The 20,028-nt window shown below is 35.9% G+C and overlaps 1 protein-coding gene across 12 annotated transcripts in view; it reads left to right on the top strand.

Annotated features, from left to right (window-relative positions):
- MYO6 (myosin VI) overlaps nucleotides 1-20,028 on the top strand; it is a 143,324-nt gene that overhangs the window by 8,044 nt on the left and 115,252 nt on the right. The window lies entirely within an intron of this gene.

Below are 20,028 nucleotides of genomic sequence, written 5' to 3'. Positions count from 1 at the left end.
GGGCCCCAGGGAACTGTGGCTTTTAAGGCAGGCCTGACTGGCAGGGAGGGAGGGAGGGGAAGTTCCTGACCTCTCCTCCCTCTTTTGGGTCTTGTTCATTGGCTTGCATTGCTTGAACCCAGCTGGGGAGCCTAGGTGGTGATCTCTGTAGGCTCATCCTCCCAGGCTGGAACAGACCAAAGGAGGGATTGTGGGTTTGTTGCAGCAAGTGGAGAATAAATAAGGCATTGATTAGAACCTTTGGGAATTTGTAGCATTTCCTTGGTACAATTTAAATAACTTTGAGAGTTGTGATACATATCAAAAATACTTGAGACTACCTGTCTTATACATGCTTAGAAAATAGTTCATTCGCTTTCCATTTAATTGGACAGTTATTTTAGGAGGGTTTATTTTTTTTTTTAAGTAATATCTATGCCCACCATAAGGCTTGAACTTACTATCCAGAGATCAAGAGTCGCATGCTGTATCGACTGAGCCAGCCAGGCTCCCCTTAGGAACTTTTGATGATCCATATAACCCAATGAGAAACATAACCTAGGTCCATTGGCATAAAATCCTTTTATTAATATATTGTTGTGCTTTAATGAGGTTTCTGAAATTAGGTGGTCTTGGTTTGGTAGAGTAAATGTTTTTCATAGAAAATTACTTTAAAAAATTTTTATTTATTTTGGGAAAGTATGCATGAGTGGCGGAGGGGTAGAGAGAGAGGGAGAGAGAGAATCCCAAGCAGTCTCTGTCAGCGCAGGGCTCATGGACTCATGAACTCATGAGATCATGACCTGAGCTAAAATCAAGAGTCAGATGGTTAACTGACTGAGCCACCCACATGCCCCTGAAAAAAATCTTTTAATGACTAAGTTAAAAGAAATTAAAAAAAAAATTTTTTTTTTTTTTGTCAACAAGAGGGCTTTGCCTTATGGAACTTTTACCTCCTGTTCACCTGAACTCTTGATAGCAAAAAGACCAGAACACATGCATAATGTAGTAACAGTTCATAGAAGTAAGGCTGTTGTGAAATAATTGTCCTTCCTCCCCAAGTCCTTTTAAAGACACTTTAAATTTCTGTATACATCTGTTGCAGTTTGGGGTTACTCAACTGTCTTTTGTTAATGCTAGTTTTACCTAGTTAACCTGAATTCTGGGTACAAGTTTAAATCCATGTCTTTTATTTTGGACAAATTCCTGAGGATTACTAAAACGGGTTTCTCTTCTTAAAGAGATGGTATGAAGGTCCCTAGTATATGAGCAGTACTGCCCACCAAAAACAATTAGATTATATTTATATTTTCTTTCTACTTTTGAAGGTTTCAGGGAAAAGAAGTACAAGATTTTACTCAGATTAAACAAATCTTGTGAGACATCTCACATTACTTGAGACTACTTGTTTCAAGTACAGTTAGACTGGGTCTTGTTCACAGCCTCCAGAAAAGGAACAACTAACCGTATAGTCTAGGACTGAGCAAATTAATCAAATAAGAAACACCTGGCTATGAGACTTTAAATAAAGGATACTTCCGGGTGTAATTATATAATTGGGTCTTTTTTTTTTTTTTTTTTTTTAGAAACAAATATGTTTATAAGCTTGTCTTAAAAGCATATGGTACAAAGAAATAAAACAGGTTTGGAGTAAATCATAGAGTACCTGTGCTTGAAATGGTACATTTAGGTATCTTCTCTGTGAGTGGGCTTTTTTTTTTGTCTTTTTTGAAAAAGAGAAATTTCAGACTTTTTTGGGATCTTCTAAAAACATAGTGTTTATTTTGATTTGGGCTGATAGAATTAGTATCCCAAAGGGGAGAATTGAGGCTGTTGGTTTTTCCATGTTGTGCTCTTTGAATTTCCTTGATTTGAGGATTGAGTTATTCCAGAGAGAACTTTTCTCCAGTTCCTTGTTATTTTTTTTCTAAAATTAGATGAAACAACTGTGTTTTGGTTTGTGGGCATGATTTGCTGTTTGTTATCCTTTTGGTATTTTGAGGAAGAACAAAGTGTATTCATGTGTATGTGTTTTGAGGAGGAATGTATTAGGTCTCTGCTCTTCCTGTCCATCATTATTGGCTTGAAGATGAGAGTAGATGATTTTATGTATCTTTTAATCCTTTTGCTTGAGGTTTCAAACAAAACTATATCTTGTGTTGGCCATCGAGATGATGGAGAAAACAGATGAGTGCTTAGTGTAGAACTAGTCACTGGGTATTCCATGGCAAATTGAGAAGGTGGGGAGGGCAAGGAAGATGGGAATTGCCTGGGTTTGAGCATATGACAGATTTCACTATAGATGTTTTAGAGCCCAGAAAAAAATATGTCAGTCAGAATTTTGCATCTCATAGGTAACATTCTACTGATAAGTTTGCCTTTTTTTTTTTTTTTTAAGAGAGAGAGAGCACGAGCCAGGGAGAGCCATACAGGGGAAGGGGGGGGGGGGGGAGAAAGAGAGAGAGAGAGAGAGAAAGAGAAAGAGAGAAAGAGAATATCCCAAGCTGACTCCATACTCAGTGTGGAGCTTGATGTGGGCTCCATCCAGCACCCTGGGATGATGACCTGAGCTGATACCAAGAGTTGGCTGTTTAACTGATTGAGCCACCCAGGTGCCCTCCACCTTTACAGTTTTTAAATCCTTTCACTGCCCATTTTGATTACATACTTCATGAATTTGCTTTAAACAAATGTATTCCTGTAAAGCTTTGTGTAAGTTAAATAAAGAATTGAACTGTAATTTCATATTATCCTGGGAAAGTTTCTTATTTATGTAAAGTATTCCATTAGTGATTTCTTTTGTAAGGGGAAGAATCCTTTTTTCAACAAATGATTGTTTTTTAGATTGTACTAATATATATGGATATTTCACATATTGTTGTATAAACATAGGTCTGGCTAAATACACATTTCATATAAATATGCTTAAATTAAATTTGGTCTCATATTGTGTTTGATATTACCAATAAAAAGGGATTGGGTAATAGAGATTTTTCTTAGATAAATGCTGTTTCTTGGATTTGTACTAAAATGTCCTTTGGTAGGCTTATCTACTAAGAATAATATTCTTTTAAGCAGTAGTTTGAGGTTCAGTATATAATGTAATAGTAAATTCTTTTTTTTTTTGTAAATTCTTTGTGTGTCATAAAATTTATTAGGTAAATGATAGTATTCTGCTTTAATGCTAAAATCAGTGTTTTGTGTGGCCTGAAGTAAATTGTCTGAAAATAACAGTTAAATTTAGAGAGATAGTTTTATTAAAAAATTATTGTAGTTGAAAAGCAGACAAACTGTTGTTTGGAAAACATACTTTAATGTAGCTCTGGATAAAATATTTATTTCCTGTACCTAATACCATGCTAATGAGGCCATGAACCCAGATTCATTGTAATCTGTGTTCTGTCCCTAAACACTCAACAGAGACTACTCTGTAACCTAGTAATTAATAGATCCAGTGGCCTCATTTTGGTCATTATTCTTTTCCAACTTCTTCAGCTATTGACCAACTAATCCTCCTTGAATTTTTTTCTCTTAGCTTCTGTGGTCATGCCCTCTGTGAAGACTGACTTTTCCTATTTTGTTTTTACTGCTTAATTTTCTCTGCCTGTGCCTTTACTGTTTGTGTCCAATAAACTCCCAAATGGGAGTCCCATATTAAACTCTACTCACTCTGTTCTTTTTTTTAATTATTATTTTTTATAATCTTTATTTTTGAAAGAGAGAGACAGAGTGTGAGCGAGTGGGGGAGGAACAGAGAGAGAGGGAGACACAGAACCCAAAGCAGGCTCCAGGCTCTGAGCTGTCAGCACAGAGCCCGATGCGGGGCCCAGACCCACGAACCGTGAGATCACGACCTGAACTGAAGTCAGACGCTCAACTGACTGCGCCACACAGACACCCCTGTTCTTATTTTTGATAATTATATTAATCCCGTGGTCCCAATTCTTATTTTTAGGGCAAATTTTCCCCAAATCTCTTTCTGTATCATTTTGACTAGCATTTCTGAACTGATGCTATACAAGACACCTCAAATTTTCATAATTCCCATCAAATCCACCTCCCCTGAGAAACTTGGATCTTCTGTTTCCCTTATGACAGTCCTATTACCTCATTATTCCAGTTTAGGTCTTAAAAAATTTTTTTTTTAAATGTTAATGTTTGAGAGAGACAGACAGACAGAGCACGAGCAGGGGAGGGGCAGAGTGAGAGGGAGACAACAGAAACCGAAGCAGACTCCAGACTCTGAGCTGTGAGTCTCAGGCACAGAGCCTGATGCAGGGCTCTAACTCACAAACCATGAGATCATGATCACTTACCCGGACTTAACCAACTGAGCACCCAGGCACCCCTGAAGTTCAGCACTTTAACTCACCCTTTCCCTCTTATCATAGTTGTTCACTTGCCAAACCCTGTTTTGCTTCTAGAAGGCCATCCTTCACTTTCTACTCCCTCTGACTGAATGCAAGCTTCATTACTTTTTCTTCCATACATGTCTCCCTGAATTTGGTCCTTTTCCTCAATGTACAGTCTGTCCTGTGCATATCCATTACGGTTGTATTTCAAAGTAGAAATTTGATTGTAATAGTCTCTTGCTGAATAAGAGTCCCAGTTAGCCCTTTGTTAATACATTTTAGAGTCCAAACTTTTTATTGTGGGATTGAAGCCGTCCGTGGCCTAATCTCTTGGCTTACTGCAGCATTTGTCAAACTTCTGCCACTGTGCCAGGCTCTAGCCCCATTAGCCTATTTCCTAGACATGTCCTTATTCTCCCTCCTTTCTACTCTTGTTCAAACAGACCTTTGTCTGGAATGGATTGACCTTTAGTCAGTTTTACCTGTCTTTCATGACCTGTTTGAATTAAATCTTTCAAAACTGTTTTCCCAAATTTACTTTTTGGAATTATACCTCTATTATAATACTTACCAAAGGTTATATAATATATATGTGTCTTCTTTCATCCTCCCCTACTCTCAGTAGCGAATGTGAGCAGCCTAGCAAAAGGTTTGGTAAAGTTTTATGTAGAATAGTGGATCTCAGGTTTTAGGACTCTTTAAAGATTCATAATTATTGAGGACTCTGTAAAGATTTTGTTATCTGTTTGGTTATAGCTGTCATTATTTACTGTGTTAGAATTTAACCCATTTAAAAATAATATTTAATAAATACATGTTAACAGAAAATGACATTTTATGAAAAAGAACTATTTGCAGGGTACCTGGCTGGCTCAGTCGATAGAGCATCCTACTCTTGATCTTGGGGTTGTGGGTTTAAGCACCATGTTGGTTGTAGAGATTACTTTAAAAAGTTAAAAAGAAATATAACTGTTTTCCAAAACAAAAATTTGTGAAAAAGGTGGCACTATTTTATATTTTTTATAAATATAATGTCTAATTTAATAGATGATAACTGGATTCAGTTTTTGCTGCACTATGTTGTTTTTGGTTGAACTGTTTATGAAGAAAATCTGGCCTCACCCAAATATATCCTTGGGAAAGGAAGTAGTAACATAACCTTTTTAGATAATTGTGTATATTCTTTGATCCTTCATCCAAACTAAGCAGGTGGTAATTTCTTAAAGTTTCAAAGTGGAATCTTAAACCATACTAGTGAACTTTTGCACTCTGTTATATTACAATCTGTTGGTGTATTTTGCACTCTGAATGAATGAATCTTTTACCCATGCATGATTTTATAACCTGATGTATTGGTCATTTGAAACACACTGTCTTGCTGAATTATGTAGATCTTGTAATATCTTTTAATATCAAAAAAATTATATCTTGATTTTATCAGAAAAATTGTTTATTTAAACTTGAACAGCATAAGCTATTATGTTCAAGGTGGTAGATACAAGTTTTCCAAGATTCTGCTTTTCATTTGAACTTTAATATTGTCAACAGATATTGTAAGTCTCTTTCCCTGAAATGACAGGCTTTACTCAAAAAACAAACAAAACCCAGGGCGCCTGGGTGACTCAGTCAGTTAAACATCCGACTCTTGATTTTGGTTCAGGTCATGATCTCATGGTTCATGGTATTGAGGTCTGCATCAGGCTCTGTGCTGACAGTTCAAAGCCTGCTTGGGATTCTTTCTCTCCCTCTCTCTCTCTCAAAATAAATAAACTTAAAACAACAATTAACAAACCCACAGAAAACACAAAAATAAGCAAACAAAAACAAACAAAACCCCAAATTTGCCAAAAACCCAAGTTTGAATAACCAAGGTTAGTCAGTCTTACCAGTAACAATGGTATTCCATAAAAAAAAAAGAAACAAAAAAAAACCAAAAAACCAATTCCTGAAGATTACAACTCAGACGTTTGGACAAATAATTTTCCTTGAGGCAGCCATCATATTTTGTCTTACAGCAGAAATACTTTATGTGCAATTACTATTTCATCATATAGAATGCTAAAAAGATGTATTTAGGATCAAGATGTACTAAAATTAATAAATTTTATTGCTTAGAGGTATACCTAAGTGAAACCAGCATTCTTTTACTGGGGGGGCAGTGATCACTGTCCTGGTTCTGGCTAAAGTGGTAGTAGTTTTACTTATCATTGGTTCTGCATAATTGGGGTAAATGTAACTACATTGAAAAAGACAAGTGTCTTAGTATTATTATGAAAATAGTTTTGACCTTGTTGACTCTGTAACAGTCTCCGGGATCTTCAGGGGTCCATTGACTTGGAGAAATGCTGGTCTAGATAATTGTCTGCTTGGGTTGTGGAGGTGTTCAGGTTTCCTGTAGAGCAGACATGTAGAAGTCTAGAAAGTTAGAAATGGACATTACTCCGGAGTTAATTTAATTCCAATTCCTCATTAAGAAGTTGAGGAAACTGGGGCTCCTGGGTGGCTCCTGTGCTGACGGCTCAGAGCCTGGAGCCTGCGTCATATTCTGTCTCCCTCTCTCTCTGCTCCTCCCTCCCACTCACGCTCTGTCTCTCTCTCAAAAATGAATAAACATTTAAAAAAAAAATTGAGGAAATAGGTTTAGAGAGGTTAAGAGACTTGATGAGGTTATACAGTTAAATTAGAGGCAGCACTGAAAAGGTAATTCCTATGGCTCTTAGTTCAGAATTCATTTTTTCTATCAGTATTGTAAAATTTATAAATTTAGAGGCAATTTCAAACACATTTCATATAAAGCTGTGATTAGAAAATAAGCATTTTTAAAAATGGTATAATATGGATACTGTCAAATAGTATTCCTTTAGGGGATAGATTTGTGAACTCTGTGACCCAGAGCCTTAGAATCAGCTTTCATCTATTTTTCACCTCTTTTTTCCATCTAGTTGAATATGAAATTGCTGTGGTCACATGGAAAATTGAGAAATTGAGATAAATCAACAGTTAATGTATACTCATTCCTAAGAAAAACCTTAAAATATGCTGTGATAAAAATCAGTATCATCTGTTTGACATTTAATGGAATAGCACATAGTTATATATAAAAATGAAAAATAATTGAGCATATTTTAGAGAGAATTTTCTTAAAAAAAATCATCATGGAAAGTTTTAAGCATATTAAGAAAAGAAGAGCCAAGAACCACCATGTACCCATCACCCAGATTCAACAGTTAGCAATTTAGGGCTAATTTTATTTTACCTTTTCTTGATCTATAACAATTACTTCCCCCTCCAGATTATTTTGAATCAAATCCCAGATATCATATAATATCATCTATAAACATTTCAGTTTGTAAAAGAGTATTATTTCTTAAAACTTGTATTTAGGCATATATAATAAAGTCAGGCCTTGATATCTAGTAAATTTGAATGAACCTCTCAGAAGTCTTTTCTAGCCTAACAAAACCCAGAAACAAACAAAAACCCTTCCTCCTTTTGATCCTGCCACGCTCCTTGTTCTTTTGTCTTATTTCTCATTCCCTTATCCTAACTTCTTGAAAGAGAATGCTCTTATTAGCTCTTTCTGTTTTTCCTCTGTTTACTCGTTTTCTCACTGCAGTATAATTTGTCTCAACTACTATACTGAAACTGTTCAGAGATTACCAGTGACATTCCCATTTTCAAATCTTCTGGTTTATTTTCAGTTGTTATCAGCCTCTTCTGAGCCATTTGGTGGAGCTCTTATAGAGACTTCTTCTTCGGCATAGTTCTCTCTCCCAAGATACTTTCTACCTTTCTATTTCTCCCTCTTTGTTCCTCATTCTTCCTTTAAAATGTCAGTTTTCTGCCTCAGTCCCATTCTCTTTTACTGTTATACTAGAAATTCTCTATTCTGTCAGACTTGGTGCCCCCTTTTCAAAACAATTGATTTGTGATACCTCATTTACCACACTGAAATGAAATTAGATATATATGTGTGTGTGTGAATATATATACACATGTATTATATATGTATATACATATGTAAAATAAAAAATGAACATAGTGACATAACATGAAAGTAATATTAAGTTATGTACATAATAATAGGTTATAATATGTATATTATGAATATGTAAATTTAAATATAGATTTATATATTAATACATGTATTTCAGTATGTGAAGACTTAGCTTCTCCTGTACTGTAGGATAAAGTAGTGCGATGCTAATACCCATGTGTAGAATAGTCAAGAATGCAGCTGCTGCAGATCAGACTAACATACACATATGTTAACTGGGTGACTCAAATACCATGATCAGCGTTGCTCTGTAATATTTTTTCCTAAAATGATGAACACCTTTTGGTAGGGTTCTATATAAAGACAGTGTTTTTCAATTTATGAGATACTGTATTTTTGGAAGTTTCAGTACATATTAAAAGAGTGCAAAAATGTTTTGAATATATGTATAAATATGTTGGATTAGATTCTAGGGTCAACTGTCTTCTCTTCCAGTTTTTCTCTTTTGCTTCTATATATCACTAATGGCATCAGAATGATTTATTTAAAAAAATTTTTTTAATGTTTATTTTTGAGAGAGAGAGGGAGAGGGAGACACAGAATCTGAAGCAGGCTCCAGGCTCTGAGATGTCAGCACAGAGCCTGATGTGGGGCTTGGACCACCCCGAGCTGTGAGATCATGACCTGAGCTGAAGTCCATTGCTTAACTGACTGAGCTACCCAGGCTCCCCAGAATGATTTAAAATAAAAGATAAAAAGCTCTCATATCCCTTCCCACAGGAGCCGTTTCAGTTTGGACTATCCCTGTCCTTTGTTTTTGCTGTAGTAGTGGTGTTTTTAAAAAATTTTTTTTCCTTTAAAAAAAATGTTTATTTATTTATTTTTGAGAAAGAGAGAGAGAGTGCATACAGTGGAGGAGCAGAGAGGGAGGGAGACAGAGAATCTGAACCCGTCAGTGCAGTTTGCTCTGAACTGTAAGTGCAAAGCCTGATGTGGGGCTTGAATTTAGGAACCATGAGATAATGACCTGAGTCCAAGTTGGACACATAACCACCTGAGCCACAGGCATCTTTTATTTATTTTTTGAAAGAGAAAGGAGAGAGATGGGTAGAGAGAGAGGGAGTCACAGAATCCGAAGCAGGCTCTAGACTCTTGAGCTGTTAGCACAGAGCCTGACTTGCCTCTTGAACTCACGAACCTTGAGATCATGACCTGAGCCAAAGTCAGACGCTTAACCGACTGAGCTACCCAGGTGGCCTGCTGTAGTAGTTTTATTGAGTCATCTTCAATTCATTCTTGAGTGTTGTATGACTGTCTTTAAGTGAGACACTGAAGGTTTTAAATTCTAAATAGAACATACAAAAAAATTAGTGAAATAAAAAAAAACATACTGATATAAATTGGAAGCTATAATAGTTATTAGTAGTATTATATAGTTATTTTTTAATGAATTTACTACAGAAATCATGTTGTTGCCTTTCAAAACATTTTACTGTTAGGATTTTTAAGGTTACCTATTTTTAATCTGGTTTATTTTGTATGAATTTAATACAAGAACTTTCTTTATTTTACAAGAGGGAGTGTAGACTTCCAGTTATAAAATAGACCAAACAGATGGTTACCAGAGGCGAGGTAGGTGGGGGAAGGGTGAAATAGGTGAGGTGATTAAGATTACATTTATCTTGATGAGCATTGAGTAATACATAGAATTGTTGAATTACACCTTAAACTAACGTAACACTGTTAAATGTTTTTGTTTTGTTAAAAACAAAAACTCGTGGGGCCCCTGGGTGGCTTGGTTGAGTGAGTGTCTGACTTCGGCTCTGGTCATGATCTCGCAATTCGTGAGTTCAAGCTACTCGTCAGATTGTGCTGACAGCTCAGAGCCTGGAGCGTGCTTTGGATTCTGTGTCTCCCTTTCTCTCTGCTCCTCCCCCGCTCATACTCTGTCTCTCTTTGTCTCTCAAAAATAAATAAACATTAAAAAAATAAAATAAAAATAAAAAACCCTGCCAAACATTCAAAAATAAGGTAGATATGGGGATACAATGTACAGCATAGGAAATGTAGTTAATAATATGTAATATGTATGGTGACAGATGGTAGCTAGATTTATTGTGATGACTTCATAATATATATATATGTATATATATATATACATATATATATATAAATGTTGAATGACTGTGTGGTATATCTGAAACTAATATAATATTGCATATCTACTACACTTTAATAAAAAAAAAAGTGATGCCATAGAGAGATTGCCATAGAGTCCATAAAGAGATACTTATTTGAAAACATGTCTAAGATAATTTTCTCATATTGTTTATTAGTATAGAGTTAAGTATCTGTTATCCTCTATTTAGTATTTGAACTTCTAAACCAGCACTCCCCCTCCCTCCACCATGCCTTTAGTGTTATAGACATTTTCCAATGACTATTATTTGTCTAACTGGAAGTTAGATGTCTTTTAATTGATTTGTCTTTCCTGAGGTGTTTTTTTTTTTTTGATATCATATTGACAATTTAGATGAACCTTGATGGATAATAACATGATTATAGAATCTTTGACTTGTTAACAAGGATAGTGTAGATGGCTTTGCCCAAGAAATATATAAAAGCATAAACTATGAGGCACATACACATAAGTTAGTGATGTTGTTTTTTACAGAAGTTTTCCTCGTAAAAGAATTCTGCAAAGGGCCCTTGTATTGGCCTCTGCTCAAGTGTGTATATATCTACAAGAAACTGATTAATGAACAAAAAGGGAAGAAATGAATATATGTTTTAACTGAGGATATGTTTATCTGTACTTACTCCTCATCAAAGCTGCAGTATTTGTTTTTGGATACCAGATGCTCAATGTATTACTCTGTAAATAAAATTTAAGGGAAGAAATCAGCTAATTAAAGTTATAACCTGAATATTAAAAATTTCCTGTGGTGCCTGGGTGGCTCAGTTGGTTAAGCATCCAACTTTGACTCAGGTCATGATCTCGCAGTCCATGAGTTAGAGCCCTGCATCCAGCTTTGTGCTGACAGCTGAGAGCCTGGAGCCCATTTCAGATTATGTGTCTCTCTCTCTCTCTGCCCCTCCCTTGCTTATGCTCTGTCTCTCCTTCAAAAGAAAATAAACACTAAAAAAAAATTAAAAAAAAATTCCCCCAATTGAATATGACAAGATGAAGTATTTCCCTTATTCTCTGCAATATAAATGAGAATTTGGGGTGACTTTCCAAATAGTTGCTGTATCAACATGAAAGTGATTTAATATCCATTTGTTACTGTTGGAAGTGAAGAAATACATTCTTGGGCTGTTTTCAGAATCCTGATGTCTGGGCCACAGCCTAAACCCTTATATCTGAGATCTTGGAGGGTGAGACATAGATGTCAGTACTTTTTCAAAGGTATCCAGATGACTCAATTGTGTGGCTCAGTTGTTTCTCTTTTTTTATATTAAATCTGTGTAAGTAAAACTTTTTGCCAAATACTGAGAAAACTCTTGGTGATCAAAATGTTGTAAAAATGCAGTTTTTTGTATAATAATTATTAACACGTTGTATGTGTCATGGAGGAGTTGAAGAATAGAACACATTCTGTGGTGGAGACTTAAGATTTATTGAAAATTATTAAAATGATGTACTCATTACTCATTACAAAATTTAGAAGTAGAAGTTAATTCTGTTGAATCTAGTTTATAGAATATCTTGTGGATTAATCAATCCTATTTTAACCTTCTACACAATTATCATTCATTCATTGTGGACATCTGTGTAACCAAAATGGGTGAGTAAACATTCTTCATATTTCTGCCATGTAGAGATAATCACTATTGTTGGCATTTTGGTAGATGATAGTTTAGTATTTTTTTTGTATGCCTGTATGTATGTATGTGTATTTTTTCAAAAATGAAATTAACTCCTCTTCTCTTTTTTGAAAGGCTTTGAAAATTAAATGTATTTTCATCTCTGTAAATTGATTTAGGAAATTTCATTTGTGCCCCTGGGATTTATGATTCTTAGGTTCTGTGACTATTGCTTCTTATAAAGAAAAGTAAATATGGGACACCTGAGTGGCTCATTAGGTTAAGCGTCTGACTTTGGCTCAGGTCATGATCTTACAGTTTGTGAATTCGAGCCCCGTATTGGGCTGGCTGTCTGCTGTCAGCACAGAACCTGCTTCGTATCTTCTGTCTTCCTCTGCTCTCTGCCCCTCCCCTGTGCATGTGTGCGCGCTTTTTCTCTCTCAAAAGTAAATAAACATTTTAAAAGAATTTAAGAAAAAGAAGAGTAATTATCCTTAGATGCTGCCATAACACTTTGCTGCAGCCCCACTTAACTGCTTGATGACTTATGTAGATGAGGGTCCATTTGTAGTCCAAACCAAATATGTTTTTGTTGAGATGTTATATATAACAGGTAATACAAATTTTTTTTTAATTTTTACATAATGGTTATGAATTATGTATTTATTTTTCTAAGAATATTATTTAAAAGCATGATTTCAATATTTTTGCACCAAATAGGATTTATGAATTTATATTAATTATAGCTCTATACAAATTTATTTGTTATTTATTTGTTCATTTATTTTTTTTAATTTTTGAGAGAGAGAATATGCACACATGCAAGCGGGAAAGGGGCAGAGGAATAGAGAGAAAATCTTAAGCAGGCTCCACGCGTGGAACCTGATACAGGGCTCATTCTCAGAACCCTGGGCTCATGACCTAAGCTGAAATCAAGAGGTGGACACTTAACCTATTTAGCCACCCAGGCACCCACCCTATAGAAATTTATATTGAAAGATTTTTTCCTCCCATAATCCAGTAGTTTGAATAAACTTATTTTTTATTTTTGACACACTCTTTTTGTATATCCATGTCTTTCTACCACTAAATTGGTGATATCCTTTTATATTCTATTGGATCTTTTTTGCTATTATTAGAGAATAAATGTAGTATTTAGTGTTTCATGTGAGTTTTGAGATCTTTAAATAATGAAACGTATTAAAGCAATGTTGGTATTTTTATTTTCAACGTCTTCTACCTTTTAAAAAATGGTTTCTTGAATAATAGAATGCTATGGTGTATTTCTTGGAGATTTTTCTTTAGTGAGGAAAATCAAGGAAGCTGAGTTTTCCCCTTAGCTTTTAGTCACCACCCCCCCCGGACTTTTCTTAAAAATTTGGGTGGTTTAGATGGATTATTTTATTGCAATGTATGCAAGATTGTACTTTGATATTATCATTTCTACATTGTAAAGAAGGTGTTGTTTTCACAGTACTGTACTTAGAGTTATTTCCCAATAGACCAGTGTGCTCTCTCCTGTAAATACGATCCTCCTAGGATTTGGCATTTGCAGTTGCTGGGTTGCCACTGGTAAGTTTAGAGTCTGAATAGTAATTGGGTTGAACAAATTCTTGTATGGCTATTAGCAGGTGTAGAAGAATGTGTACAGGTCACCTCTGGGTTGGGACTACATGCAGAAAGTACTGCTGCCTTGGCCTTTGGTGTGGGGCGCTGGGCTGGCCCTTATTCCTGGATACTTTGAATGAGATACTTTGGCAACTGTCCAGACTGGAAATATACCTTCTTAGGTTCCAGATCTACCTTGGCTCATATGAGGGCGGTGTATGGGGATAGTAGCACCCCGGGTGGATGCCTGGTTTTGCCAAAGATCAGTCTCCTGTCTTGAGAGCTGTCTGTGCTGCTTATCTGTTGACGGTCTGGGAGCAGATTGCCAAATACAGGTCGGGAGGTGTATATGACCTGTAAAAGGATCCTCTCCTTTTCCAGTAGGGCTATTCAAAGCTTGGGTTATGGTTGTTATTATTACTGTTTTTAAAGGGTTATATTATTTATTATTCCACAATCCTGAGATCAAGAATCACACACTCTTCCAACTAAGCCAGCCAGGCATCCCTGGTTGTTATTTTTTTAATGTTATTTTGCTGTTGGTTAATAATTTGATATCTTTTGTTTGAGAGAGTATGACCTGTATCAGAAATTCATAGTGCTACCCTTATGAAAGAATGAAAAGTAGCTTTTTAATGGAGTTGACTAATGCATTTCAAGTAGCAGTAATTAGTAACATTTACAAGGTAGTTTGAATCCTGATAGGTAGAGCACATTGGTGTTTTGTTTTGTTTTCCTGGAATGTGTAGCATATCACCACTTTAAATTTCATTCTGTTCATCTTTTAATACTCCACTGAAATGGATCTCCTTTGTTCTGGGCCTCATTCTTCATTGCCCTGTCACCATTAGTCCCCTTGCCTGTGAATACTTTGTATTAGCACTTTAAGTGTTGTTGTACCATACTGTTTACTTGTCTTTCTCCTTCAGAAACTTGTACACACTCTGGCTTTATTCTTGTGTGTTCAAAGCCTAGTACTTTGCCCTGTTCTAACAGATGTCCAATGAATGTCAATTCAGGAAATAACTTCATTATAAATTTGAACTATGAATATATTGTTTACTTCTTTTGAAAATTGTTTTCTCCAAATATAAATTCTAGGTAAAGTCATTGATATAAAATCATTTAGAAATGGTGAGATTGGTATAGTCATGAGCTTCGTGAGCCGAGGCACCTAAAATACTGCTACAAAAAATACTCATGACAATGGTGTGAAAGGATTTTTTTTTAGGGAAGATGAAACCATAGCTGAAACTATTTCTGTTAAGAGCTTGGGAGGATGTGGTAGGACACCTTGGCAGTGATGAGATCATTTCTACATGTGAAAAAAATGTAAGCTGTGCTTCTTTTTATATCTATTAGTATTAGATCAACACTATAATTATTAGTGTTTTAATTTGGGTACTTTGTCCTTTTTTAATCTCCATGTTGTGATTTTGTGTAATATTTTTTTTCTGGCCTTAGGGTTGATCAAGTCTGACTATGTAAGGAAGGCTATTACACTTGTGTACACATGTACACTTATAGCACCAGTTTGAGTTTTCATAGAATTTACTATATTTTTAGATGAAAGTATTTTATTTTTTTTTTTAATTTTTTAATGTTTGTTTATTTTTGAGACAGAGAGAGACAGAGCATGAGTGGGGGAGGGTCAGAGAGAGGAAGACACAGAATCTGAAACAGGCTCCAGGCTCTGAGCTGTCAGCACAGAGCCTGACGTGGGGCTCGAACTCACGGACCGCGAGATCATGACCTGAGCCGAAGTCGGCCGCTTAACTGACTGAGCCACCCAGGCGCCCCAGATGAAAGTATTTTAAAGATTACTTATTTCTGATTATACAACCAAAAGCTATCCTTTGAAAAATTTGAAAAATATGAAGTGTGTAAAAGGAGAAAATTCATTTATAATGCCATCACTTAGAAATAATAAATATTAATGTTTCTATATTTTTTGTTTTTAAAAGATTAATTTATGAATTCTTTTGGCCACGTCAGATAAATATTATGCTCTACTTTCTTCAATATCTTTTCTCTTTTATCCTGATTAATTTATTTTGGAACATGGTTGGAAAGTTATTTTAAACTTATAATAATCATTTTCCTTTTTTTTTTTACTACTAAGAAAGAAATGTCTGATCTTTTGGACTGTTACTAGGGAAGTTTTTAAAAATTCTTCATATTCTTTGTCAACCCCTATAAATTTTTTTGAAACTTTTTTTACATTGTCTTCATTTAAAATTAATCACTCATAACAGAATACATTCTTTTGCCAACAACAATACAGATATAATTGACATACCCCAAGACCACAACCTGCTTGTTATCTATCTAGAAACTGAGACTGTTATCATTTTGGTGTGTATACTTCTTTTACTATTATTTGCAGTTTTAAACTTGTAGAAATAATGTAGTTTTGTATGTGTTTTTTGACATTAAAGGTCTGTACTCTACAAATGTCTTGCGACTTCATTTTTTCATATAATACCAGGGACCCTAGGTGTCCATCTTGAAAGGTAAAGATTCACTATACTGTTTTTATTTTATTATTTTTTTCTTTAAGTAAGCTCAATACCCAATGTGGGGCTTGAATTCATGACCCCAACATCAGGAGTTGCATGCTCTACTGACTGAGCCAACTGAGTGCCCCTCACTTTACTGTTTAGTGTTTTTAAAAAAAAAATTTTTTTTAACATTTATTCATTTTTAAAAAAAATTTTTTTTTCTTAACGTTTTATTTATTTTTGAGACAGGGAGAGGGAGACACAGAATCTGAAACAGGCTCCAGGCTCTGAGCTGTCAGCACAGAGCCCGATGCGGGGCTCAAACTTACGGACCGGACCGCGAGATCATGACCTGAGCCGAAGTCGGCCGCTCAACCGACTGAGCCACCCAGGTGCCCCGAACATTTATTCATTTTTGAGAGACAGAGAGAAGAGACAGAATATCAGTTGGGGAGGGGCAGAGACAGAGGGAGACACAGAATCTGAAGCAGGCTCCAGGCTCTGAGCTGTCAGCACAGAGCCCGACGTGGGGCTTGAACTCACGAACCATGAGATCATGACCTGAGCTGAAGTTGGAGGCTTAACCTACTGAGCCACCCAGGTGCCCCAGCTTTACTGTTTTTTAATTGCTGCATGGCTTTCTGTAATTCAGATATAGCATAGTTTATTAAACTGTCTTCTGTATCGATAGGCATTTAGGTCGTTTGCATTTTTTCTCTTAACAGTAGTACAATAAATATCCTTGTGTATACTGAGTGCTGGCTCAGAATATTTACTAGTTTATAGTCTCAGTAACAGAACAACTTGACATTATAGGTTTTTAATTTTTGTCACTGTGATGGGTGATAAAAGTATCTTGTTTTAATTACATAAAATAATATCTTTCTTAAGGGGCAATACCAGAATTTAATGATAAAGATGGATGAAATACGGTTTTCTATCATAATTCTTTACAGAGATATACGTCTGGCTGTTTGAAATGGATTTTGTGTTTTACAAAAGGTTAAAAAAAGTTGAATTTGTGATTTTATGAGGAAACACTGAGTTCTCTTTTCCTAATTCATTTTAGTTTAGTTTACATTTGAATTGAGTTGTAATTGAGGGCAAAAAAAGTACTTTTTGCTTTTCAAAAGTTTCCATAATCAGATATTTTAAAATATAAGACCCTGGGAAACATCCCCAAGCTTGAGAAAATACAATTTGTCTAATAAAATATGAACCAAGACACCATATTATATTCTGATTTACAGGAATGGAGAAGTAAGAATAAATTTTAAAGTGGGTTGGAAAATAGGAAAGTAATGGATTAATTAGAATTCATATATTATGCATAAGAGTGTAGCTTTTTAAATTTAAGTATTTTGTACATGCATCAGTGGTTTTTGGTTAGTAGTGGCATGATCTGTATGATAGGCAAACTAAAACAAATAGTAATATGCTATCAAAAGGAAATGATCATAGAATAACCGAACTGAATTGTAAATAGTTCCCTCTGATATAAATTTCACTGTTTTTAGCGACTTCCTATGTCCATTTTGATTATAATTTTCTTAGAATGCTCAAGGTGTAAAGCATCATATAATTATTATACAGTGCAGTATATTTTCTTCTGAATTTTATAATTTCTTTTTTTTTAATGTTTATTTATTTTGAGAGAGAGTGCAAACAGGAAAGGAGAAGAGAGATAGAGGGGAAGAGATAATTCTAAGCAGGTCCTGCATTGCCAGCACAGAGCCAGATGTGGGGCTCAAGCCCACAAAATTGTGAGATCATGACCTGAGTCAAGATCAAGAGTCAAAGGCTTAACTGACTAAGCCACCAGGCACCCCTGAATTTTATGGTTTCTTGAGAGTTATGCAACCATTGAACAGTTTTTATTGTTTTTATGGTATTTAGTTCTATGTCTTATATTTGTTTAGTGAAAATAATAGGAATAGCTTTAAGAAATTAAATCTCTTTCTTTGAGGCACCTAGTCATAGAATTACCCCTACCTGTTTACAGCTTCCGATCCAGAGTGAGTTCCTGCATCCTCAGACTCTCCTTAAAATCACCCAGCCAAAGGCAAAATTCTAAAATCGGTTCTAACACCCTCTTTTTGAGAAGCCCCACCCTTCTCCATGATGAGCATTCTTACTACAACAAGTAATAAACCCAACTTGTTCAATTACAAAAAAAAAAATTATATCTCTGCCTTCACTTTTCTTATTTTCTGGAGGGGAAAAAAATGCTTTAAAAGTGAACCAGAATATAAGATAGTAATTCCCCTAACTGTTCCTGGCACCATTTAAATTTGTTTGTTAATTAAATTTTTATTTTAAAATGCCTTTTTAAAAAGAGTTTCTTTTTTAAGTAATCTCTACACCCAACAGGGGGGCTCGAACTCAAAACCCTGAGATCAAGAGTTACACATTCTATCAATTGAGCCAGCCAGGTGCCCTTAAAAATGCCTCTGAAAACACGCATATTTAAGGGCACTGGGTGGCTCAGTTGGTTCAGCATCTAACTCTTTTTTTTTTTTTTTTTAAACATTTATTTATTTTTGAGACAGAGAGAGAGCATCAACAGGGGAGGGTCAGAGAAAGAGGGAGACACAGAATCTGAAACAGGCTCCAGGCTCTGAGCTCTCAGCACAGAGCCCGACGCTGGGCTCGAACCCATGGACCGCAAGATGATAACCTGAGCCGAAGTCAGATGCTTAACCGACTGAGCCACCCAGGCACCCCAAGCATCTAACTCTTCAGCTCAGGTCATGATCTCATGATTTGTGAGTTCAAGCTCCGTATTGGGCTCCACACTGACAGTGTGGAGCCTGCTTGGGATTCTTCCTCTCCACCCCCCCCCTTCTCTCTCTGTCTCTCTCTCTGTCTCCCTCTCCCTCTCTCCTCCCCTCCCTCTTCCCCCTCTTTTCCCCCCTTCTCTCTCTCTCCCCCCTTTCTGTCCTTTCTCCACTTGCGCATGTGTTCTCCCTTTCTCTAAAAATAAATAAATTAAAAAATGCATTTTTAGGGGCTCCTGGGTGGCTCAGTCAGTTAAGCATCCAACTTTGGCTCAGGTCATGATCTCACTGCTTGGTTCGTGAGTTCCAGCCCCACATGGGGCTCGCTGCTGTCAGCGTGGAGCCTGCTTTGGATCCTCTGTCCCCCTCTCTCTGTGCCTCCCCTGCTCGTGCTCTCTCTCTCTCTCTCTCCCAAAAATACATAAACATTTAAAAAGGCATATTTAAAACAGTATATTTAAATGTTTTAATTCACAAAGTTTTTGTTCATTTGTGATACTTTATTGTAATATGTCCATTTTACTTTGGGAATTACATGTTGTATTCTGTAACATTTTTGGTTAATGGTAAAAATCATTGTTAAAACAGGACATTTTATTTTTTTTTAAGTTTATTTATTTTGAGAGAGAAAGAGAGAGAATATGAATGAATGAATGAATCCCAAGTAGGTACCATGCTGTCAGCACAGAGTGATGCAGGGCTTGAACTCACGAACTGTTAGATCATGACCTGAGCCAAAATCAAGAGTCCAGCAGTTAACCAGCTTAGCCACCCCAGGTGCCCCCAAATAGGACACATTTTTATTTTTTATTTTTAAAAAAATTAATGTTTATTTATTTTTGAGAGAGAGAGAGAGAGAGAGAGAGAGAGAGAGAGAGAGAGAGAGAGAGAAAGAACTGGGGAGGGGCAGGGAGAGAGGGAGACACACAATCTAAAGCAGACTCCAGGCTCTGAGCTGTCAGCAAAGAGCCCGACACAGGGCTCCAACTCAGGAGCCATGAGATCAT

This window comes from Acinonyx jubatus, chromosome B2, assembly GCF_027475565.1.
Source record: "Acinonyx jubatus isolate Ajub_Pintada_27869175 chromosome B2, VMU_Ajub_asm_v1.0, whole genome shotgun sequence".
Taxonomy (NCBI): Eukaryota; Metazoa; Chordata; class Mammalia; order Carnivora; family Felidae; genus Acinonyx; species Acinonyx jubatus.
Note: the sequence above shows the minus strand (reverse complement) of the source record. Positions and strands in the feature narration are given on the sequence as shown.